Source organism: Tasmannia lanceolata, unplaced genomic scaffold, assembly GCF_043159265.1.
Source record: "Tasmannia lanceolata isolate RefF3 unplaced genomic scaffold, GAP_Taslan_0.1 ptg000019l, whole genome shotgun sequence".
Lineage (NCBI taxonomy): Eukaryota > Viridiplantae > Streptophyta > Magnoliopsida > Canellales > Winteraceae > Tasmannia > Tasmannia lanceolata.
Window position 1 is genome coordinate 30917673 of NW_027518696.1, and position 26627 is coordinate 30944299.

Below are 26627 nucleotides of genomic sequence, written 5' to 3' on the forward strand. Positions count from 1 at the left end.
ATATATATTTTTGTTTATTGAATTAATTAAATGGCTGCCCATGTCTAAATGTTAGTTGTTTTGTAATACAATTTGCCTTCTTCCAATTTAGTTGATGTTGTTTTCAGCAAATGTTTGAAAAGAATGATAATTTTCTTTAAATTCCAGAATGACTAAAAGTGGATGAGCATAGTGTATATGCGGGTGCGTCATTATCAGTGCAGTGACTCAAGTACTTGCTTCTTGTACTTGATTCGTCCAAATATTTGTCCATATTCCCGTCCCAATCACTAGGATGCATAGATCACCTGCCTTTCATGTGGTTGGTTAGCTTATGTTGAAAATTAACTCGGACTGGTAGTTACCCTCACTATATCTTTCTTTGCGAAGGCGATGAAGGCGCTAGCCCAAGCCCATCCATAGGGGACTTGCACAGTCCAAATAGCATTCCATTTTCTCGAAAGACTTGCCTAGTCTTTTAGATCCAAATCTTTGGAGACAGGCATTGTCTCATTAATGAATCAACCTGAGTCAACCCCTAGGAGACTACCTCTAGTCTCACAGGTCTTAATCCCTCTTCTAGTCGAAGACCAACTTGGTCTGTCCGTTATCTCATTTTCTTATCATTGTTTGGGCAATGATAAGGTTACTCGGAGCCCATCCTTGTGCTTAGGAGACTTGCCCAGTCTTGCTAGCATTTTTCTCTATCCTACCTCTGTGTCTAGGAGACTTACCCAGTCTCATTCTCTTGCTAAACCTCCTTTTGTGCATCGGTTGGTTTTGGGAGAACACTCTACTCGGCTTGACAGCATACCCCTACCCTTATGGGTATTGGGTTGCACATTTGTTGCACCCTAGGGCTAAGTAGCTGTCCGGCCCGGCTGGGTGTTTTACCTTTGCCAAATATGCACAAGGTCTCTTTTTCCTTATTACTTGCGAGCTTTATCTTGGTTTGATAGTCCACTAGCATAGGAATCCGTCCTTAGTCTAGAGAGTCAGTCCTCTTGTTCAGGAATCCAATTCTATCATCATAGGGGTTAGGATCCCATCCAACCTTTCATCAGATCATGCTCTTCTATCCGCTCTTGCAAGGTATAGGATGCTGTCCAACCCTTGCAGAGTCGTGTTTCTGTCTTTTCCCCCCGCAAAGCATAGGATGCTGTCCTACCTTTGCGGGATTTCAGGAGTCTGTCCTCCCCTCATGATGATAGGATTTGTCTTCTTGTGTCAAAAACATGTGAAAAACACTTAAAAATTCAAAAACATCTAAAAATCAAAAATCTCAAAATCTCGAGTCATTAGGAGTAGTTAGGAAAATCTAGTCCGAACTACGGATGGCTTGATCCCTAGCTGAGGGGTACGTAGGCAGCTCAGGCGTGCTGCTGGCATCCTGAGTCCAGTCACCCTTTCTTTTTACACTATTTTCACACACCATTTTTGCAAATATCCTTCACAACTTCGAAAACTTTCATAAGCTTCAAGACCTTTCAAGTCTTCTCAAAATACAAAAATCCTTCAAAATAACCTTGCAAACAATTTTCAAAAGATCTTCCCATAGAGTTAGGAGGCTGTCCTAGGCGTTTGGGGTGTCTTAGAGTTAGGAGTCTGTCCTGATCTTGTGGATTTGTCATGTCTGGTCGTGTGAGTGTCCCTAGAGTTAGGAGGCCTCGAGTCGTGGTCGGTTAGACACTTAGTCGAGCCGATGACTAGACTAGAATGCGCTTAGATAGCCCATGGTTTTCCTTAGGACACGCAGCCTAGTCACACTTAGGGTGTAGGTCCACCTGCATTAGTTAGGGCATATAGGGAGTCCTAAAAATTACCATTCACTTGAACTTAAGCAATGGCGCAAGAAGCTTTAAAAACTAGTCAGGTCTAGTTGATCGAGTCTAGGATAGCGGTCCTAGAGGGTTAGGCATTGTAGTTTAGCATAGGTCGCCGAACTACGTTGGCTCTTATTCTTCCCGAGGCCGGGATACGTAGTGCAGCTAAGATGGATGGCCATCTTGGTCCGAGTCAATTATCGCATTAGAGTTTAGAGTTTGTCGTGTGGAGTCGTGTTGTGTTGTGTGTTTTGCTATGTTTTCTTACTTTCATGTACAGATCCTATACTTTTAGCTGTAGCATGCATGTGTTTGTCCACCAGAACATAGACACCAATTAGGCATGACACTCATAACCTAGCTATTCTTAGGTGTCATATCTTTCATTTCTTTTTGTGTGTGCTTCTTATTCATCTCCGAGATATGCATGATTAGCTAGACGTTATCTCGGGGATATTCGTTCCCATTTCACGTGATTTTTGCCCAAAACTCTTCAAAGTTAATAATAAATGGCATAAGAGACCAGGTGCTCGCACTTGGGCGAATCGGGGGCGCCTAATCCCTTCCCCATTCGTCATCAGGCACGGACCTTTTATATCTCTGGTTATCTGTTGCGACAGAGCACAGCATGGGATCCAGGGCCCACTTCCTTGGATGGCGACTCTTTCTTTGTTTAAGGTGCGTCTCGAATCCGGGCTAGTCCCCGAATCGAGAGGTATCTCACTTGACATCGCCGCTCATGCTGTGAGGGGCACTCTTTCGAGAGTTCCTTGGCGGAGCTCTCCTTCACGTGGATGATCCCGAGACTTGCGTGGGGGCACGTCCCCCGGCCTCTCTCGGATCGGGGTCCACAACACCAACTAAAGAATAGACGAGTTAAAGACTCTCTAAAAGAAATGGAAACATGAGTCAAAGACTCCAATAACACCAACTAAAGAAAGACTCCAATAACACCAACTAAAGAATAGACGAGTCAAAGACTCTCTAAAAGAAAAAGAAACACGAGTCAAAGACTCCACTAATACCAACTAAAGGATAGATGAGTCAAAGACTCTCTAAAAGAGAAGGAAACACGAGTCAAAGACTCCACTAATACCAACTAAAGGATAGATGAGTCAAAGACTCTCTAAAAGAAAAGGAAACACGAGTCAAAGACTCCACTAACACCAACTAAAGGATAAATGAGTCAGAGACTCCCTAAAAGAAAAGGAGCATGAGTCAAAGACTCCACTATCACCAACTAAAAGATAAATGAGTCAAAGACTCTGTAGAAAAACCAATAAGAGAAAGATTGAGTCAAAAACTCTTTAATAACACCACCTTAAAGACAAATGAGTCAAAGACTCTCCTATAACACCACCGAAAAGGCAAATGAGTCAAAGACTCTCCTATAACACCACCTAAAAGGCGAATGAGTCAAAGACTCTCTAAATGAAGCAAGGCATGCCTCCTATGGGTACACCATTTATCAAAATCAAAGCAACCTCCCTGAGGTTAAGCTAAAAATGAGGCTTGCCTCCAAAGGAGGATCTCCTAATGAGACAGAATATGCCTCCTAGTACAGGTTCTAGTATCTAAAGAAGTCTAGAAGACTGCGTTAGTCCACCAAGAGAGCAGAAAAGAGCTACTAGGCAATCTCAAATTTCCATTCAATTCTTATATAAACAAATCAAGTACTAAGCAAAGAAAGACTAATAACTAAAGAGTACACAACCTGTAATAATAGCAATCATAGCATGATAAACAATATTAATTAGCCCAGACCAGCCGCTAGGTAGCCTAATGAAGTAAAAACAATATCAAACACTTCAAAGCCAACCACAAACCCCAATACGGGGACTCCAATGAAATCAGATGATGCCAAAGTAATCATCTGATTTCCTACACGTATAATATTTCTACAAACCGCCTTGAAATCAGACGATATTCGTGTCAAGGACATCGAATAGTGCAAATCATCTGATTTCCTTCTTCAATTAAACAATTTATTTAAAATAAAATTAACTAGCCCAGACCAGCCGCTGGGTAGCCTAATAAAATAAAAAATGATATTAAACACTTCAAAGCCAACCACAAACCCCAATACGGGGACTCCAACAAAATCAGATGATGCCAAAGTAATCATCTGATTTCATACACATATAATATTTCTACAAACCGCCTTGAAATCAAACAGTACTCATGTCGATAACATCGAATAGAGTAGTCATCTGATTTCCTTCTTCAATTAAACAATTTATTTAAATAAAAAATAAGTATGATAAGCTTTCAAGATAGTCTCACCTGAACAGTCCATTCATCTTTAGAACCTAACTCAAAACTTAACATAAAAGAAGAATCTTAAATTTTCAACAAATTATACAAATGCATGCAATGATATTTCTGATTTTTATAAATTTTGGTGCATAACAGGGGGCATCAACTTGTGCAGATTCAAGTGCAAAAACGGTGAGCCACAAAACACAAAGACGGGCTCTAAGTAACCTTATCATTGCCCAGAGAAGGGTTCTTTTAAAAAAAATGGTTAAAAGAAATCCAAAAGGTTGGGTAGGCCTACTAAACAAAAGAGGGGAGCGCTACTTGGATTGAGCGAGTCCCCTAAAGATGGGCTTGGGCTATCGCCTTCATCGCCCCTTCACCTATTCCCTGGCCCAAAAACCAAAAGCAAGAGCTCTAATGAAATCAACTATCAAAGCTGAGCCCCATCTTTGCACCATTCAAGCTCGCATCCCACGGACTTGAACTTAAAATGACACTAAGACTGCAAACATGGCCCGACCTTCACATTTCTCTTTGGAGGATCGACACAAAACCCAAGAATTCAGGCAAAACTGGACTAACAGAATGAACTCAACTTTAACCTCTGGCCCCTGTTCCTGCCATAATGCATTGTTGAAATACAAAGCCACTAGCAGTATTCCTGTTGAACCACGGTAGTACCGACATTTTCCGGAATATGGTGGTATGAATATCTATTACTTGGGTTAATAACGTCACCAATGAATAACATAAACTACCCAATTGAATGAAGGAATACGGACAAAGCTTTGGCACTAGCAATATGACCATGGAGGATCATCTAATTGAAAAAAATGTACCATATTTATATCAAGGCCCGTATACTTTGGCAATAGCCCCATCCAATGACCTCTTATACATGCTCCCTCAAACAGTTAGCATGCTGAAAATGATTTACTTTGAAACCGAACAAGAGTATGATATTGCTAAGCTTTGAATAAACCACAGTCCAGTAGAAACATGCAACCACTCTGCCAAGCAAATCATATGCCCAAACCTTTAACATGAAGTAGGGAAATGCAATCGAATTACATGCCTGTACACATGCCATGGGGTAAATAAACCAGTCAGTCTCTATCCTTTACTAGCATATAATATCTCTCAATCAGTTTATAATGAGGATTGAGCTCAAGGTTTAAGCCAAGATTAAATGGAGATCAAAATTCACAAGCTAAACATTCTCTATCAGAAATGAAGAGAACAACCATACACACTTATATCAGCGAGAGAAGGAACTATTTATACACTTCACAACAACCTAAAAGAATGCTCGAGCTGATACCTGATTAGAACATGCAGGTCTAATTTTCTCTTCCTTCTTTACCTCTTCTACCCACAATTTAAACTTTCTCAGGTTGTGAATCGCTGGTGATGATGGATTGATGATGGTGGTGGTTCAGAAAATGGGTTTGGGTGAAGGTTAGTGGCAGATTTGGGGTTTGCCGAAAATGGTGGCTGATTTGTGGGGATTAATGGTGGGATGGGGGCTGTGAAGCACTCCCCTTTCTGGATAAACAAAGGAAATACCATTCAACCATTAGGTTACCTTTTTCTGCCCTAGCTGATTGGTGAGATGATATGAACACTCCTTTGCTCGGATATTCCACTCTCCTGCTGCATTTCTTTATGTTATGCTCAACTCGAACCAAGATATGGGTTGGGGTTTCAAAAATTTATTTAATTTTGGGAAATTAGGGTCCGGTCAAAATGGGGTGTCTACAGATGCCCCTCTTTGGCAGAGTGTGCTTGTCACACGAATGGCAAAGCTGACAAGACAACTCATTTTGGCCGACCCGACATCAAAGCAAAGCAAATTTTATTTTTTTTTGGTTTTAAAATGATGTTCACCAAGGTAAAAAAACAAAATAGCACTACGAGACTGAAAGACTAGAAGCAAAAGGGAGATGGCCTCTCACCGACCCTTAACTCGACAATCACGACATCTCAATGAGATGGCCTCTCTCTAATACTCACGACTCAACTATCTAAAACAAATACGCAAGGGCTCTATTAAAGCAAACACAAACACACTTTTTAACAACAAAGTTTTAAGAAAACTAACACAATGAAATTACTTTTAGAGAATGCAGACCATTATCAATGCAGATGTAAGTCAATTACTCAAACAAATGTGAAACAATCACTCGAAGAGTCTGTAACACTCTGAGAGTCTAAAAACAATTACTCAAAGAGTCTGTAACACTCTAAGAGTCTCAAAACAATCACTCAAAGAGTCTATAACACTCTGAGAGTCTCAAACAATCACTCAAAGAGTCTGTAACACTCTGAGAGTCTCAAACACATGCAAAAACCTTTATACTGAAAGAGTCTCAACTACCCGAAGAGTCTGTAACACTCAAAGGGTCTCAAACACACACAAAAACATTTACTCAAAGAGCCTCAACTACCCGAAGAGTCTGTAACACTCAAAGGGCCTCAACTACTCAAAGAGTCTCAAACCAACACAAAAAAAAAAATTTATACTCAAAGAGTCTCAACTACCCGAAGAGTCTGTAACACCCAAAGGGTCTTAACTACTCAAAGAGTCTCAAATCAACACAAAACATTTATAGTCAAAGAGTCTCAACTACCCGAAGAGTCTGTAACACTCAAAGGGCCTCAACTACTCAAAGAGTCTCAAACCAACACAAAAATATTTATACTCAAAGAGTCTCAACTACCCGAAGAGTCTGTAACACTCAAAGGGCCTCAACTACTCAAAGAGTCTCAAATCAACACAAAACATTTATACTCAAAGAGTCTCAACTACCCGAAGAATCTGTAACACTCAAAGGGTCTCAACTACTCAAAGAGTCTCAAACCAACACAAAAACATTTATACTCAAAGAGCCTCAACTACCCGAAGAGTCTGTAACACTCAAAGGGTCTCAACTACTCAAAGAGTCTCAAACCAACACAAAAATATTTATACTCAAAGAGTCTCAACTACCCGAAGAGTCTGTAACACTCAAAGGGCCTCAACTACTCAAAGAGTCTCAAACCAACACAAAAATATTTATACTCAAAGAGTCTGAACTACCCGAAGAGTCTGTAACACTCAAAGGGCATCAACTACTCAAAGAGTCTCAAATCAACACAAAACATTTATACTCAAAGAGTCTCAACTACCCGAGGAGTCTGTAACACTCAAAGGGTCTCAACTACTCAAAGAGTCTCAAACCAACACAAAAACATTTATACTCAAAGAGCCTCAACTACCCGAAGAGTCTGTAACACTCAAAGGGTCTCAACTACTCAAAGAGTCTCAAAGCAACACAAAAATATTTATACTCAAAGAGTCTCAACTACCCGAAGAGTCTGTAACACTCAAAGGGCCTCAACTACTCAAAGACTCTCAAACCAACACAAAAATATTTCTCAAAGAGTCTCAACTACCCGAAGAGTCTGTAACACTCAAAGGGCCTCAACTACTCAAAGAGTCTCAAATCAACACAAAACATTTATACTCAAAGAGTCTCAACTACCCGAGGAGTCTGTAACACTCAAAGGGTCTCAACTACTCAAAGAGTCTCAAACCAACACAAAAATATTTATACTCAAAGAGCCTCAACTACCCGAAGAGTTTGTAACACTCAAAGGGTCTCAACTACTCAAAGAGTCTCAAACCAACACAAAAATATTTATACTCAAAGAGTCTCAACTACCCGAAGAGTCTGTAACACTCAAAGGGCCTCAACTACTCAAAGAGTCTCAAATCAACACAAAACATTTATACTCAAAGAGTCTCAACTACCCGAGGAGTCTGTAACACTCAAAGTGAAATCCAAGTAGTGACTTGGTTTGGCAACCTAGAGGGGGGGTGAATAGGATGTTTATAAAATCTTTACCTTTTAAAAACTTTTCCTAAGATTTCACCCAAGACTTATCCCTTGTTTAATTAAGTTTGAAATAGTTGAACTTAAACAATATTACAAATTAATATAAGTTCAAAAACCTTGTTGATTAGCAAACTTAATTAGGTAATTTTAATAGCCTAGATAGCAAGGTTAAGATATTTAGGTTGATTATCAATGCTAACTACTCACTCAATTCTAAGCACAAATAATCAAATAAGAGAGTGAGAGAAATACCAATCACACAAGTGACACAAAGATTTATAGTGGTTCGGCAAACGGCCTACTCCACTCTTCTCAAGGTCGCACTTGAGGATTTCCACTATTGAGACCTCCACGACGCCCGGCTCCGAGGCTTTTACACTCCAAGGGAATTAAATAAGGATGCCCTTCCACCTTTACAATGACTCTCCTTCTCCGCCGAGTTCTAAGCGGTTCACCCAAGGGAATTAAAAACAACGGATGCCCTTGCCACCGATCGAATAAAGAAGAAGATAAAAGCTTTGCCTCTATGTAGGCTACAATGCAAGTTGAAGCTCCAAGGATGCTCTCAAGAATAAACAAGTTTAAGCCTAAACCAATCTCAAAAGATTTTCTCAAATCAAGGCACAAAGAGTTTGGTTGGTGAGAGAATTTAACCCAAAAATAGTTCACAAATGATTTTCTATGGTTTCTTGAAGTTGGACAATGTTCCTCTAGTGTTTTGGACCCTTGAATGGGTATATATAAAGTCCCAACTCCATGTGACCATTTGGGGGGTAAAACAGTCAAAACTGGGTCAAAAAATCAACTAGCCGTTGCACCCCAACGGCTATATTTTTTTGAAGAAAAACATTTCTCGGAGTTCCGAGAATTCAAACAGAGCTTTTAATTTTGGAACCTGGTGCATTTCTCGGAGCTCCGAGAATGTTCTCGGAGTTCCGAGCTCGGAGCTCCGAGAATAATTCTCGGAGTTCCGAGATTGGTTTCCAGCAAACAGTGTCGAACTTGTAAAATTCATATCTCCCTCATTTCTCGTCGGATTTTGATGTTTCTATACTCTACGGATATGAGAAAAATGAGAGCTATCTGTTAAAAATATTTTCAAAAATATTTGAAAATGTTTTAAATAAGTTTTGATAGGATTTAGTTGCTGGTCCAGGTTGTTGCTTCGGAACTCTGTTTTGTTCATTCTTGTGTTGAATGCCATATGGGTCCCAACATGTTGGTACACCACCATGGCCATTCACTTATCCATTTAAGTCCTTAAAGGGTGTGTCAGTCTCTTTGAAAAACATATTTTTAGGGGTTTAAACAATGTGCCTTGATCAAGAGAAAACACAAGAGAGAAAGGTGATACATACTACCCTTTTGAACACTCTCTTGAATGAACTCTTGAGCCAATCTTCATTTGATCTTCAATGTGGTTCTTGGATTGCTTGTGGGATCTTCACTTGAGCTCCTTGCTTTAACATCTTCCAAGGATGATGCCACCAATGTGTTCAAGCTCCTTTGCATGTTGATCCTCAAGCATGTGTTGTGTTGCATTGTGTAATGGCGATATGACATGTCAAGCATGTCAAGTTCCTGTCTAAGACACAACACTCAAGGCAACTGATCAGTCCATAAACGACTAATCAATTTGTGTTTGTTAATCATCAAAACAAGGTGATTGAATGAACCCATGGGGAACCCTTGGGGAACCCTTGGGCTTACACAAAGGGTCTCAACTACTCAAAGAGTCTCAAACCAACACAAAAACATTTATACTCAAAGAGTCTCAACTACCCGAGGAGTCTGTAACACTCAAAGGGTCTCAACTACTCAAAGAGTCTCAAACCAACACAAAAACATTTATACTCAAAGAGCCTCAACTACCCGAAGAGTCTGTAACACTCAAAGGGTCTCAACTACTCAAAGAGTCTCAAACCAACACAAAAATATTTATACTCAAAGAGTCTCAACTACCCGAAGAGTCTGTAACACTCAAAGGGCCTCAACTACTCAAAGAGTCTCAAATCAACACAAAAAAATTTATCGATCTTATATCGAGTTCACTGATAGCATAGCTATCTCTAGTCGAGAATAAATGGGAGTGCGTGATCATTGCTGAAAACCAAACTCAAGTAACTTGAAAGAATTTTAGGGTATTGACTCTTTTTAACAAGGGAACTACATTCTGCTAGGTTTGAAAACTGCGAAAGCAGGCTCTAGATTCTGCTAGAGACTAGATTTTCTGAAACATTGACTCTTTCAGAGAATGAGTTCAATTGAAGAATTTGATTCAAGAGAGTGTTCAAGCTTCTCTTGCTTCTATTTGCTGAAAATATTTATCTCAATTATCTTGTATTTGATATCTTTTATGACGCACGTCATAAATAAAAGATGCCCCTAGTATGATTACTTCCATGACAGGATTCATTGGAGAGCAAAACCAGGATAGGTAAGAAAATTCAAGCTTGCATGGGTTCTTTCTTTGGTATATAAGCAAGAGGATATCCACAATGGATGAGTCTGAGAGTTTTTTTTTCTTTCTTTCATTGCTCACTACTTGAGGCTTTGATGTATCTAGCAAGTTTGAACAAAATGTCTCTTGCCCTTTTCTTGATTTCTAAACCAGGATCTACTCTGAATTTTCTTCACATTTCAAAAGGTATACGCTCGCTCTTCCAGTGCCAAACGCTTCGGACATTGAGAGAGAGAAAAATGATAAAAAAAAGGGAAAGACTTCCAATGACTCAATCAAAGAAGACTCAAATTACTCAAGGGACTTGACTCACTTTTGATTCACCCTTAGATAAAATGTGTTATTTTATTATGGTAAGGCTAGCCACCCTTAGAGTACTCTAAAAAAAACCATGTCAAGAGGATCTAATTTTCTCCATCAGGATTCCGTCATGGTTATTACCCCCTTCGGATTGCTCAGTCTTAATGCCCCTAGTTTAAAAGGATATCAAAGTAAGTCTTGTCGACACTACTCGGATTCCAGGGTCCTGCCCTGTTTTGAGATTACTTCTCTGTCTCCTTGATTTCTTTCTTCACAGGAAGTCACAACATTGCCTTCCAGTTTTCGGTCTAAAAGACCACTTGTCTCAACCTTTGCTTGTTTCCACCAGAAAGACTTTCTAGGAAGGCTTGGGATCAAAAGGGTGGGATATTTAAAGTTCAAACGATTTGGACCGAATCTGGTCTAGCCAGACTACCTACGTACCCCAAAAATGGAGGATCAGATCCGCGTAGTTCGCTTTGGGGTTTTTCAAAGAATGGTTTAGCATTTAGCTTCAAAATTTTAAAAAGGATTTTATCCCAAGGTTTGACCGAACCTGAATTAATCAGGTTGCCTACGTACCCCTGAAGAGTTAGGGATCAGGTCCGACGTAGTTCGGGTGCATAAATGCCCCGGGTTTATCATGTGTTTGAAAAGAAATTGTTTAATTTTGCTTTTGGCCCAAAGGGTTTACAGAAGGATTTTTAAACGCTGGGATTTTGGCCATAAAAGTTCAGACGTCAAAGGATGGCCTCCCGATGTATTTGATGTACAAGCTCTTTTGCTTAAGGTTCAAAGACTTAAAAAAATTTCTCAGAGTCTGACGGCATGTCAGGCAAAGCTACAACCACTGTGCTCCACTCCCATCTCGAAGATCTTAAATTTATGCTCAAGGTTCCACAACTCTTTGTCTCTTTATTCTTCTTTTTTAACATGTGGAATGTCTTTACTCTTGAAATGTTCCACCTCGAAATCATACTGAAAATATGCAGCCCAATTGTTCTTTTTAAGGCTCAAATTTATAATACGACTTCCTTTGATGAAAGTCTTCCCTCATTATCTCATCAGCTCCACAGGATGTCTGATGCTCATCTCTTTAAAATTCTACCCTTCAACTGGATGTCTAAAGCTAATGAAGTCTTGCTTTACTTAACGACAGGGCATTCCCCTGGTTTATCCTTACAGGATCAAGCAAGACTACCTCAAACCCCTCTAAACAGGTTTATCAATTCTTTGCGCTCCTCGGGAGATAAAGTTTTGCCACTCCGTCTTTCTCGAGTTTTGAATTTCGATATCATTATCAATGGCTTCGATTTCTTCTTCAAGTGGCTATGCTCGACGCTCTTCCTCTCGTTTGACCATCTTTCAGATCTCGAGGTGAATTTCGTCTGCATTCTCATCCGAGAAGGGGGTCTTTAGTTGTTTTAAACATTAAATCCAAGAGTGAATCATAAACATTGAAGATACAGAACCAAATGCTATATTGAATTGAAAACTTTGAAGTACATAGATGACTTTGAACGCGCCTCAGTAGGCTCCACATTGAATTTAATCAAAGAGCTAAACACTGACTCTGAACGAGAAAAACTGATTGACATGACACATTTTTGTTTTTGTTTTTAACATCAACATAACTGAACTTTTCCAACTTAGAGAGAAGAAAGTTGATGTACACTCAATGAAAGACAAATCTAAAGACACAGTACACTTCTTCAAAGGTAGTGAACCGGCACTGAAAGTTTATAGGTGATACACCTTTCTTCATGATAATGATAATTACAAAGTTCGATCCCGAAGTAGGAATCCCAGAAAAGGCAACTCCACAAGGTCTAGGTTAAATGGGGCAATAAAAGGCTTATGCTGACAATGTGGGTAAAGCAATAGACTGCTGTATCGAATGAATTCAGAAATGGTCAGTTGTAGACACCCCCATTTTGCTCTGCCTTAATCGATAAAGAAATTAGTGTCTTTTTATCGGTTTTCCAATGTTTTCCATTCCCGTGTCCGTCCCTTATATTTTCTCGATCTTTTCAATCATTTCCGCCATGCTTCGCATTTTTTCGCTAAGTGTTGAGAGGGGTTATTCACAAGAATCCGAGCAAAGGAACTTGGACCCGTCGGTGGGCCCGCATTGAACATTTGCTTAAATTCGGACCCATCTGCAGGGCCCGCGTTAAGCATTTCTTATTAGAATGAGATCCCGCATTGTGTCTTGCAGTGATATTAACAAAGAATATGGGTTTTGAACTTATCTGGGTCCAATGAATAAGATCAATTTCCGCGGTGGGGGTAGTGTATTTTTGCTAATCTGGGATGGGCCCATTATTATGAAAATTTAAAATTTAAAGTCGTGGCTCGTCGAATTGGACGATTTGGATCATCCCATGGAATAGATTTAATGAGCGCGACCAATTTACATTTTGGCCCACAAGTTGAACGGTTTAGATCTTCTCATGAAAAGGGTTTGTGGGCCCAACCCGTTCTCATTCCGGCCCATCCTATTAAGCGATTCAGGATCATCTAATGGAGGAGATTTAGGGAAATGTGATTGATTTTAGTGGGACCCATTTGGAGTATATATTAATTCAAATAGGAATAGAATTTTCCTTTGCTAAAATTATAATCCTCAAATTAGATGTTTCTTTAAAAGTTTTTAGAAAGAAAAAAATCGTGGCTCATCACTTTCCGAAAGAAAGCAAGTTTGGAGATTCTTTCTAAAGAGGGTGGTGATCATTCTCTTAAGGATGGAAGGTAAGCTCTAAAAAGGAGGGAGGAGAAAAAGAAAAAAAGCTCTCGGCAGAAGCTCTGGGAAGAGGATCTCTGTTTTTCTTGGTTTTTTTTTTCCACACTCCCACGACTTCCTCAGTCCCCATCTCCGAGCAACCCTCTCTCAGCATTTCTCTCTGCCTCGGCCATCTCCGAAGATTCACTCTCCACACCTATCGGCAACCTTCCCTCTGAAAAAAAGAAAGAAAGAACAAGTCACGTTGGAAAGACAGGGGAGGAACGGTTCTGCCTCGGCTCTCTCGGATCCCTCACCACTCTCAACATCTCTCTCCCACTCTCTTTTCTCTCACTCTATACGCCCATAACAGAGCAACCTTTCAAGGTCTCTCTCTCACCCCAACCCTCAACAGCAGCCTGCATCCATAGAAAAAAAAAAGAAAAAAAGACACACTCTGGACAGATCTCGGTCATCTCCGAACCATCCTCTCTCATCCTCTGTGCTTCCCTCTTCCTCTCTCTCTACCCATCTGTTCTATCTTCTCCCCCCACAGCCCTCTCGGTTTCACACCCAAACTCCATCTAAAACAAAAACAAAAAAACAAAAAAAAAAAAGAAGAGAAGAAGAGAACGAGGAGAAAAACAGAGTGTCTCACACTCTGTTTTTCTCTCTCATTTTTCTATCTCTCTCTCTCTCTCTCTCTCTCTCTCTCTCTCTCTCTCTCTCTCTATATATATATATATATATATATATATATATATATATATATACCTCTCTCTCAATCTCTCTCTATCTTTATATACCTCTCTGTCTCACTCCCTCACGCTCCCACTCCCTCTCTGTCGGCCACCCTCCCACTCCTTCTCTGTCTCAATCTCATTCTCTCTCTATCTCTCTCAATCCCATTCTCTCTCTATCTATCTCAATCCCATTCCCTCTGTTGTCTCTCTTATTCTCATTCTCTCTGTGTCTGTATCTCTCTCTCACTCTCTAACTCCCTCTCTGTCTCTGTCTCTCTCACTCTCTAACTCCCTCTCTGTCTCAAACTCTCTCACTCTCTGTCACTCTCTATCTCTCCCTAAGCCTCTCTCTGTCACTCTCTATCCCTCTCTTGGCATCTCTCTGTCACTCTCTATCCCTCTCTTGGCATCTCTCTCTCGCTCTCTCTCATTCTCCATCAATCTCTCTCTCGGCAACAAGCAAAATAAAAATAAAAAAACGAAGAAAGAAAGAAAGAAAGTGGGAGGTCGGATCGAGCTTCGGTGTGATTTTCGGACTCTGCGGCTCTCGGGTTCGGCGAGGATCTTCACCGTAGGGAGGTACACTGTTTTCGGAATTTTTCAGAATTATTTGGTATATTTTCGGATTTTTGCATGATTTTTAAGCATTTAAATGAATTTAATCGAATATTAAATGTGTGTGCTTAAAATCATGATCTACATGGGTGTTTCAATTCCGTTTCGTCCCGAAATTTAATACAACGATCTATCTAAATAGAGTAAAATAACTATCGGATCGGATCGGACATTGGATCAACGGTTTTTTTAGAATTTGAGTGAAGAGTGGTATTTTATTTAAAATATTGGCTGAGTAATTACGAAATTCGAAAAAATAGCCATCTCAGGATGATCTATTTTTTGGAATTTTAAATTTTTCTTGTGTTCATCACATCAGAACAAGGTTGGAGGATGTTTTCCAGAATCGTAATTTTCTCGAAAATCGTGTTTTAAAAATAGAAAACTCTTCAAAAATATCTTTTCGACGAAGAAAAATAAAATATATACTAAAAGAATTCCAAAATTAATTAAATTTTGTGGGAAAATAATATGATACTGACACATTCTACCATGAATTTTTGAGAATTTTTAGAATGTTTTTGGTATGTTATTTTATGTTTTCTTTGAAACTTATCAGATTTTGGGGGAATTTTTACTGACATCAAATCACCCTTAAAATTCACAAAATGTTTACAACAGTCTTATATTCTATATTTCGTGTTTCTGTAAAAGTTTCAAGTGCTTTGGACCTTTTTTTATATGGGATGTAGTGTTAATTCATAATCTAGGCTGAAAATTGAAAAATTCGAAATTGATAGTAAATAGTTTCTAAAATTCATGAAAATCTTACAGCATGCTATATTGACTTATATCTTATTTCTGTAGAAATTTCATTGGATTTTGATTTCTATTTCTAGTAGTTTCTGTGTTATTTTTGCAATCTGATTAATTAATTGTTAAATCAAAATTACATATGGGCTTAATGTAAAAATCTGTAAAAATCTTTCAGTAAGCTACATTTCATCGTATCTTGCTGCTGTAGAAGTTTTAACTCATTTCGAATTCGTTTACAACAGTTTCACTTGTAAAATCACTCATATGTTTAAAATTGGTAAAATTCGTTGAAAATCCGAAATTAATTGAAAATCATCTGAAAATCTCTAAAGAACCTTAAATCTCTGTCATATTTTAACTCCCTAATCCATTGAAACATAAATCTTAGGATCTTTAGATTTCCCTGGAAAAATGGCCAGCGCATTCATAATCGTATCACAATTGCAACCGATCTTTGACAATTTGAATATTTAAGCTATAGCACGTTGTTGGCTCCGAGGTTACTGTCCACGGAAATCCTGAGATATGCCAGGCAATAAGGTGCTATAACCTAAGTATTAAATTGCACAAGAAAAGAGCGCACGATTCCCTTCCTTGGATGCTGTTCTGGGCCGAAATTGATGAACCCTAGAGCCATTGGTAATCCTTAAATGTTCAGAAACTGAAAATCCTTGAAATCTGAAATTCATTAACTTCAAGAACTTAAATCGATTCATCTCGTGTCTTTCGGAACCATTGGATTATGGTTTCCGTCTTAAGAACCATTAGAGGCCAATTTAGGAACACTGGTGTCGTGTCGTGTCCTAGGTTTTAGGGAGTCTTAGGTTTTAAGAAGTCCTAGAGTTAGGAGTCCAGCCTCATCACGGACATTTGCTATGTATAGCAACCGTGCCATAGGTCTAGTTACACTAGTCGCCCAATCTTTCCCTAGGACAAGCCTAGTAAACTAGGATGTAGGCTAACCTGCATTAGTCTAAGGAACAACTTGCATTTAGATAAGAATCATATAGCATCTTAGATGAAATCCTAAGATAATAAAATCCTCAACTTGAATTAAATAACTTCTCCTAAAACTGTTGAAATAGTCAATCCCGTCTAGGTCGGTGTCTAAGTTGAGTTAGGCATAAGTAGCTTAGCTTAGGTGCACCGAACTACGTCGACTCTGATCCCAGTGAGGCTTGGGTACGTAGGCAGCTTGGATGTCTGATGGCATACCAACCGCGAGTCGGCACCACAACAAATTGTGGTGTTTTGTATATTAATCTTCTTGTAAATGCTTAATCAAATCACTTAGGATTTTCCATGAAATTAGAATTTTAGGAGAACTTTCACTTAGAATGAATCCAGACAAATTAAGAAATCAAGATACACATTTAGGATTCACATTGAAATTAGATTTTAGGATGCATGTCACTTAGTTCGCACATAAACATAGAGTTGAATGAGCCATTTAAAATGAATTCAAAGGAGTTAACTTTTGGAATCGAAGACCGATTATCGGGCAGGAATGGTGCATGTGGTGGATAACTCCCCATACCTTCCATTCTTGTAACCAGGTAGCGAGTCTAGATTTCTGGTTAATCATGGGTCCTAGATCTCACATCTAGGTGGCGACTCTGTCAGTCTCTTTTGTGTGGAATTCGGATTGCCTCAGTGATCCCAAGTTCACATAAAAGATGAATTAAAATCAATAATTAAAATGCACACGCCAATCGCGTGGGTACGAGAGACCAAGAGGAGGCGTGGCGGCTCGCGCCCCACCCCTCTCGCGTGATCGGGTCCCACATCAGTCTTTTGGAAGAAGGGCTTTTTGTTGAACACAGACTTTTGACTTAGAAGCAATCACACTATCTCAATAGTCATGGGATAAAAATTCTAAACAAATAAAGATAAAAGTAATCTTGAACACATCAATGTGCATTTTATTTTTAAAGTCAAAGAGATACTGTCTATGAAGGTCAAGGGAAAAAAATAAACAGTGATAACATGACCTACATCAACAGAGTCTCCAGGAATTCTCAATCCACTCCTTTAAGTCTTTTTGAGATATGGCTGCTCTCTTTTGAGGTATGAAAAACTTAAGAATGATAAACACCCCTAATCTAAATGAGTTTGGACCTCAACAACAATCATGCACTCGCGACAGATAGGCAAGATTTAGCTAATCCATCAATAATCATGATATAAGAAAGGTAAATTCATGATGGAAAATATGAATCAATCATATGTACAAAAGATCAAAAAATAGATTATGACTAAAGTCAAGAATCTGATGATAATCCACAAATGGATAAATAGGAATAAACAGAAGGATCACGATACAACAAACTCATGGTTTATGCCTGACTATGGAGAATAGCAGTCATGCTCAAAATGTTCCAGGTAAAATCCGGCAGCATAACAGCTATACAAGAAGGTCGAGGTAAGGCAATCTCATGGTTTAACTAACTCTAAAGAATAGCGGTCATGCTTAAAAATATTCTGGATAAAATCCGACAGCATAACGGCGCTAGACAAGAAAGTCAAGATAAGGTAAACTCATGGTTCTCCTAACTCTAAGAAATAGCAGTCATGCCCAAAAAAATGCTCTGGATAAAATCCGGCAGCATAACGACTAGACAAGAAAGTCAAGATTAGGAAAACTCACGGTTTAACTAACTCTAAAAGATAACGGTCATGCTCAAAATATTCTGGACAAAATTCGGCAGCATGACGACGCTAGAAAGGATAACCACAACTCAACCAAAGTTATATGAATAACGGTGGTAAGATAATCTCCGAATATGGTTACCAAAGAAAGGTGACCAAATGAAGGACCGACCAAAGGTGAGAACATATGACAACGGGTCAAATCCTATAAACAACAGATCGAAGGACAGATCATGGCCAAGGTAATGGCAAGCAAAAGCCACTTACCAGATCTAGATCTAAACAGAGAATGGATATAACCAATTGAAATGAATAAGGAACTCTAACTAAGAGGAGAACTCTAATACACATAATCAGTATATATAGGTACATACACATACACACAAATCCTAACCAGGGGCACCAGCCCTAATTCTAATCTAGCGGAGTCAAGGAAGTCTCAACTCAAGACAGACTTGTGAGTGAACTAGGACCGTGCTGTAGCCATATAAAATGAGCTACCCTAGTCTACAAATGGGGCAAAGCTCCTAACTTTAGGCTCTACATGTGTGAGCAACACATGCTCGACCTTATATGAATGCAATATACTTATATAAACACGGGTACTTCCTAGTTGGGTTTCACTAGGTCAGTAAGTATATACATAATATATAAAATAAAGTAGGGCTCCGGACTCAATCTATCGGGTACTATGCGTATGAAACATACCTAATATGTATAACACAAGTACACCTAGTGTATACATAGTATGCTTCATTGCTCATCGGCTGCTGTAAACACAAGTACACCTAGTGTTTACGGCTGCAGCACCGACGCATAGCTTGGAAATAGATTCAACAGTACCATCAGGATGTAATAACATCCCAGTCGGGCACGCATTGAATCTATCCCGTGGAGCCAATAATGAAAAACAATGAAAGAAATAAGTAAAAAAAAAAAACAATGCAATATATAGAAGGGGTACAGCTGCGAGGTCCACCTGGCCGGGTGCATAATTACTTGTACACTGTGACATAGAGTCCAGTGTACGAACTATGTCCGTTTTACACACGAAGTGTCCAGGTGCTGAGTATACTACTGGTGCGGTGGCACTAAAAGGCGGGTATAGCCCTCACGGCTCCTACTCATAGTATCTCGAATAGGTCATCTGATAGTATATCCACAGCAAACCATAACAGAAAGTAACCACAAAACAGATAATATATGCATGGATGAAAGTGGTGTGTGAACCCCTTGTTTTAATTACGCACCTATCTGGTGCCCCTGGATTCTAACGATAGAATTCCCATTTAAAATGATTTTAGCTCAAATTTCTCCAAAGTTAATAAAATGGCATTTTTAAAGAGTTAGGCAATGTTTCAAGAACTCCCCAGCAGAGTCGCCAGCCTGTGGACCCCGATCCTGAGGACGGTGCCGAGAGAACGCGAGATCCCTCCTGCAATCCTCAAAGATCTCCACAACGTGAAGGAGAGCTCTACCAAGGAACTCTCGAAACTGCTGCCACCCTCACAGCATAGCATGAGTGGCGATATAAAAAGAAAGAGATACATCCTGATCCGGAGCCAGGGCTCGAAACCAAGATATATCTGAAAATAACTCAGAGTCGCCATCCATGGATGCGCCATGGAACCAAAACAAATGCTCTGTTTGCAATGGATAACCAGAGATACAAAAGGTCTGTGCCTGATGACGAATGGAGAAGGTCCGAAGAGCGCCCCCAATTCGCCCCAGTGCGAACACTTGGTCTCTTATGCCATTTTTTCATTAACCTCGAAGAGTTTTGGGCAAAAATCATGTGAAATGGGAACAAATATCCCCGAGTGGGCGTCTACCTAATCATGCATGACTCAGGGATGCAATAATAAACACACATAAAGTATGATAAAAGATGTGTCACCTAATGACAACTAGGTTATGAGTGACAAGCCTAACAGGTGTCTAAGTTCTGGTGGACGAACGCATGCATGCTACAGCTAAAGGTATAGCTCTGCACAAGAAAGTAAGAAAATACAACAAAACACACAACATAACAAAACCACAAATCCTAAGACTCTAAACGATTTAGCCCGAGTCCTCGGATGGTCTGATGTTCATCCAAAGAAGCCTACGTATCCCCGCCTCCACGAGAATCAAGGCAACGTAGTTCTTCGCGCCTATTCTAATCTAGGATGCCTAAGACACCTAGACCTCTATCTTAGACTCAATCTAAAAGACCGGACTAATTATTAAATCTTCATGAACGATTATTTAAATTCCAGTGAATTGTGAATTTTAGGACACCCTATATGTCCTAACTAAATGCAGGTTAGCCCTAAGCTAATGCGGGTGGTTCCTACAACCTATGTGTAACTAGGCTGTAATTCCTAAGGAAAACAATGAGATTACTAACACATCCTAGACTTAATCATCAGTCAGCGATGTGAATCGCCAACTAACCGGACGGAGGCGCTCCTAGCTAGGACAAACTCCTAACTCTAACACAAACACAAACAAGCAACAGACAACAAATCATAGACAAAAATCCTTACTCTAAAACTCTCTATCTAAGACAAAGTCCTAACTCTAGAGGAAGATTTTTTTGAAAACAATGTTTTGGAAGATTTTTGGTATTTTTAAAAGGGTTAAATGATTTATTTACAAAGTTTGGCTGGACCTGAGATAAGTATCTCAAGCTGCACTACGTACCTCTTAGAAGAGGATCAAGCCAACGTAGTTCGAAACGAACTCTCTAACTACACTCAGAACATTTTAAAACAATTCAAATATTTCGATATTTTTGGATTATAGGTTTCTGATGTTTTCACCCTCTTGGTCAAAGACCGGAGGGAAAATACAAAAACAACACCCTATGGCCAAATCCTAGGGCTAAAAGGGGAAACTAGGCTCTAATAATACCATTATAAGAGCAAATGAGTCAAAGACTCTCTAATAACACCGCAAAGGACAAGTGAGTCAAAGACTCTCTGAAAGAAAAGGAACATGAGTCAAAGACTCTAACAATACCAACTAAAAGGAAAAATGAGTCAAGGACTCTCTAAAAGAAATGGAAACACGAGTCAAAGACTCCAATAACACCAACTAAAGGATAAATGAGTCAAAGACTCTCTAAAAGAAATGGAAACACGAGTCAAAGACTCCACTAACACCAACTAAAGAATAGACGAGTTAAAGACTCTCTAAAAGAAATGGAAACATGAGTCAAAGACTCCAATAACACCAACTAAAGAATAGACGAGTCAAAGACTCTCCAAAAGAAATGGAAACATGAGTCAAAGACTCCAATAACACCAACTAAAGAATAGACGAGTCAAAGACTCTCTAAAAGAAAAGGAAACACGAGTCAAAGACTCCACTAATACCAACTAAAGGATAGATGAGTCAAAGACTCTCTAAAAGAGAAGGAAACACGAGTCAAAGACTCCACTAATACCAACTAAAGGATAGATGAGTCAAAGACTCTCTAAAAGAAAAGGAAACACGAGTCAATGACTCCACTAACACCAACTAAAGGATAAATGAGTCAGAGACTCCCTAAAAGAAAAGGAGCATGAGTCAAAGACTCCACTATCACCAACTAAAAGATAAATGAGTCAAAGACTCTCTAGAAAAACCAATAAGAGAATGATTGAGTCAAAAACTCTTTAATAACACCACCTTAAAGACAAATGAGTCAAAGACTCTCCTATAACACCACCGAAAAGGCAAATGAGTCAAAGACTCTCCTATAACACCACCTAAAAGGCGAATGAGTCAAAGACTCTCTAAATGAAGCAAGGCATGCCTCCTATGGGTACACCATTTATCAAAATCAAAGCAACCTCCCTGAGGTTAAGCTAAAAATGAGGCTTGCCTCCAAAGGAGGATCTCCTAATGAGACAGAATATGCCTCCTAGTACAGGTTCTAGTATCTAAAGAAGTCTAGAAGACTGCGTTAGTCCACCAAGAGAGCAGAAAAGAGCTACTAGGCAATCTCAAATTTCTATTCAATTCTTATATAAACAAATCAAGTACTAAGCAAAGAAAGACTAATAACTAAAGAGTACACAACCTGTAATAATAGCAATCATAGCATGATAAACAACATTAATTAGCCCAGACCAGCCGCTAGGTAGCCTAATGAAGTAAAAACAATATCAAACACTTCAAAGCCAACCACAAACCCCAATACGGGGACTCCAATGAAATCAGATGATGCCAAAGTAATCATCTGATTTCCTACACGTATAATATTTCTACAAACCGCCTTGAAATCAGACGATATTCGTGTCAAGGACATCGAATAGTGCAAATCATCTGATTTCCTTCTTCAATTAAACAATTTATTTAAAATAAAATTAACTAGCCCAGACCAGCCGCTGGGTAGCCTAATGAAATAAAAAATGATATTAAACACTTCAAAGCCAACCACAAACCCCAATACGGGGACTCCAACGAAATCAGATGATGCCAAAGTAATCATCTGATTTCATACACATATAATATTTCTACAAACCGCCTTTAAATCAAACAGTACTCATGTCGATAACATCGAATAGAGTAGTCATCTGATTTTCTTCTTCAATTAAACAATTTATTTAAATAAAAAATTATAAGCCCAAGGGTCTACTCTCCTATCTTGTTTTGATGATTCTAAACATAATTGATTGTGTTTTTGAATACTAATCAATTTGCTTTGAAGTGTTGTGTTTGAGATAGGATTGATCATTGAAGAAACCAACACACAACATGGTCATGCTTGGAGATATCCCATACAAGAGTCAAAGGAGCTAAGTGAAGCTCACCTCATCTCTCAAGCAAGCATACACAAGATGGAAGATCATTTGAAGACCAAGACTAAAGAGAAGTTGAAAGCTACATAGGTATCATTGTACATCCTTTCTCTTTAGATTTCCAAGTCAAGGCAAAGTGTTTTTAAAATGTTTTTTCAAAGAACACTTAAGAACTTAAAATGGATCAGTGAATGGTTATGTGGTGGACCAACATGTTGGGACCCTCATAAACATTCCAAAATAACCATAGGAGTTGAGTTCCAAAAGCTAAAAATCAAATCAGCAATAAAAATCAAAATCTGTGGATTTTTAGGCTTCTCGGAACTCCGAGATTTTTTCTCGGAGCTCCGAGCTCGGAACTCCGAGAGTTCCCTCGGAACTCCGAGAAAAGGTCCAGTAGCATCTGGACATTTTCTCGGAACTCCGAGAAATGGTCCAGTAGAAAAATTCCATTTTCTGGCCGTTGTCTCGGAACTCCGAGAAATATTCTCGGAACTCCGAGAATTCTCGGAACTCCGAGAATGGTTCTCGGAACTCCGAGAACCTCGCGACAGACTAAAAAATAGCCGTTGGGATTCAAATTAATTTTTGGTTTTTGATATTTCCACCCCCAAACGGTCATATTCTTTGGTGTGGCTATATATACAACATGTAGAGAAGTTTTTCTCTTCTCTCTTGATCTTTGAAAAACATCCTTAAGCATCAAAAACATTTGCAATCCATTTTAGCTTGAGTTTTTGTTTTTCATCCCAAACTTGCCTTTCACTTGTGAATCTTTTGAGTTTGGATATAGTAGTGCTTTCACTTGCAAATCACCATCTTTGAAGAGCAATCAAGGGTCTACAAAGAGCATCAAGCTTTCAAGAAGAAGCCAAGCTATTCTCTTTCAAATCTTGTATAGGTGGCTAGGGCATTCCTTTTTTAATTCCCTAGAGAGCAACCGCTTAGAACTCGGCGGAGAAGGAGAGTCTTTGTAAAGGTGTAAGGGCATCCTTGTTTAATATCCCTTGGAATTGTAACCGCCTCGGAGCTGGGCATCGTGGAGGTCTCCAATAGTGGAATCCCTCAAGTGCGACCTTGAGTAGAGTGGAGTAGGCCGTTGGCCGAACCACTATATATCGGTGTGTCATTTCTCACTCTTGCATTTCCATTATTGTTTTGGTTTGGCATTTCACTTTGTTCTTTCAATTATATTTGCACTAACCAAATATTTAATCAAGTGAAGAAAAATTCCAATTAGGGTTTATAGATAATTTTCAAAAGGCCTAATATTGAGTTAAATTCAATTCACCCCCCCTCTTGAGTATTTAAATTGGTATCAGAGCCTCGTCTCTATTTTTTTTTGAAAACCCTAACCGGTTTAGAGTAAAGATTCAAAAATGGCAAACTACCCTCAACATCATGAAGGTTATTCAAACACTAGGCCACCCTATTTTGATGGTACAAATTATGGTTTTTGGAAAACTAAAATGAAAATCTTTTTAACTCAAGACTATCAAATGTGGAGAGCAATTAATAATGAATATATCCTACCCACAAGAAATTTAAATGATTGGACCGAAGCCGAACAACAAGCTTCGAATTATAATGCCAAAGCCATGAATTCTCTCATTTGTGCTCTATCTCCCGGAGAATTCAATAGAGTATCAAATTTGAATTCGGCTAAGGAAATTTGGGACACTCTAGAAGTCACCCATGAAGGAACCAATCAAGTTAAAGAATCTAAAATGAACCATCTTTTTCGGCAATACGAACTTTTTCAAATGACACCCGATGAAACAATTGCGGACATGTACACTAGATTCACCAATCTTGTAAATGGATTAAGGGGACTTGGAAAACAATTTTCCAATAGAGATTTAGTAACTAAAATTCTTAGATCCCTACCTTTGTCTTGGGAATCCAAAACCTCCGCAATCACCGAAGCCAAGGACATGAACACTTTGAACCTAGATGAACTTATAGGGTCCTTGATCACACATGAAATGATTTTCAAAACAAAAGCACCCGAAATCGAAACTAAAATCGAAAAAGGAAAAGGAATTGCTTTTGCTTGTAATGTAGGTGAAAGTGAAGATGCAAAGGAAGACATCGAGGATGAAGTAGCTCTCCTAACAAGAAGGATCAAATTCTTGCAAAGAAACATGGGAGGCATGAGAAATAGAAGGACCAATCCTCCATTAAAGAAGAAAGAAGAAGTTGGTGATGGATCTTCTCAACCCCGATGTTACGGTTGCAAGAAGCTTGGACACATTCGCCCGGATTGTCCACTCAACAATGAACCTACTTCAAACAACCGCTTCAAGAGAAGAGAAGGCAAGAAAGGAATGTCCGCCACATGGGATGAGGAGATTGAAAGCGAAGGCGAACAAAATGAGAGGGAAGATTGCCTATTAGCAAGAAATGTGTGCTTCATGGCCTCAACAAACGACAACAATGAGGTAAACACTTTAAATGATGTCATTATCTTACAAGAAGTTTTAGATTCCTTACAAAGTGCAAATGATGAACTTGAAATTCAATTTGATAAAATTGCATCACTTGAAAATTCTCTTGCTAACATGACAAAAGAATTTGGTTGGTTAAAAAAGGATCATGAATTCTTAGATGATGAAAATGAAAAATGCAAAGTAGAGATTCATGAGCTAAATGCAACCATTAAGACTTTGAATGAAAATCGACAAAATCTTTCTATTGAAAATAACAAACTAAAGCATGAAAACGGTAAACTATCTTTTGAATATGATGAACTCAAGAAACTCTTTGGAAAATTTGAAAATAGTTCATTAAAATTGGATAAACTTGTAAATCTTCAAAGAATGTCAAGTGACAAAAGTGGACTTGGACATAGATGGAATACCACAATATCTAACTATAAAAACAAACTTGAAAAGACTTCCTCTAGTAGTACCAAAATTTGCTTTTATTGTGGATTGTTAGGTCATTATAAAGTTGCTTGCTTACATGCTAAACAAGATAAGATCAAATTGAACTCTAAAGTGAAAACAAATGAACATAGCAAGATTAGGAAGATTTGGGTACCTAAGGGATCTCACTTGCCTATTCCTATGTAGGTATGCCTTAAAAGCCACAACAAGAGGAACACATGGTACCTTGATAGTGGATGCTCTAGACACATGACTGGAGACCTCACTCAATTCGCATCACTATCACTCAAGGATGGTGGAGAAGTTACCTTTGGAGATGACAAGAAAGGAAAAGTCAAAGGTGAAGGCACCATAGGTAACTCTACCTCTCCCATACATGATGTACTCTTTGTTGATGGCTTGTCCCATAATCTTATTAGCATTAGTCAATTATGTGATAATGATTTTGAAGTTGTCTTCAATCCCGACAAATGCATTGTTAAAAATAAGATAAATGGAGAAGTAAAATTCATAGGGTCTAGAGACAATAACATTTATACAATTGGACTAGATGATCTTAGACTCCAAAAAGTGACTTGTCTAAATGCCATTAGTGAGGATTCTTGGCTATGGCATAGGAGGTTGGGTCATGCCGGAATGGATCTCATTTCGACCCTCTCCTCAAAAGAAAGTGTTAGAGGATTGCCTAAGTTCAAATTCATCAAGGATCACATTTGTAGAACTTGTCAATTAGGAAAACAATTGAAAAGCTCTTTTGCACCTAAAAATATGATTTCAACTTCCTA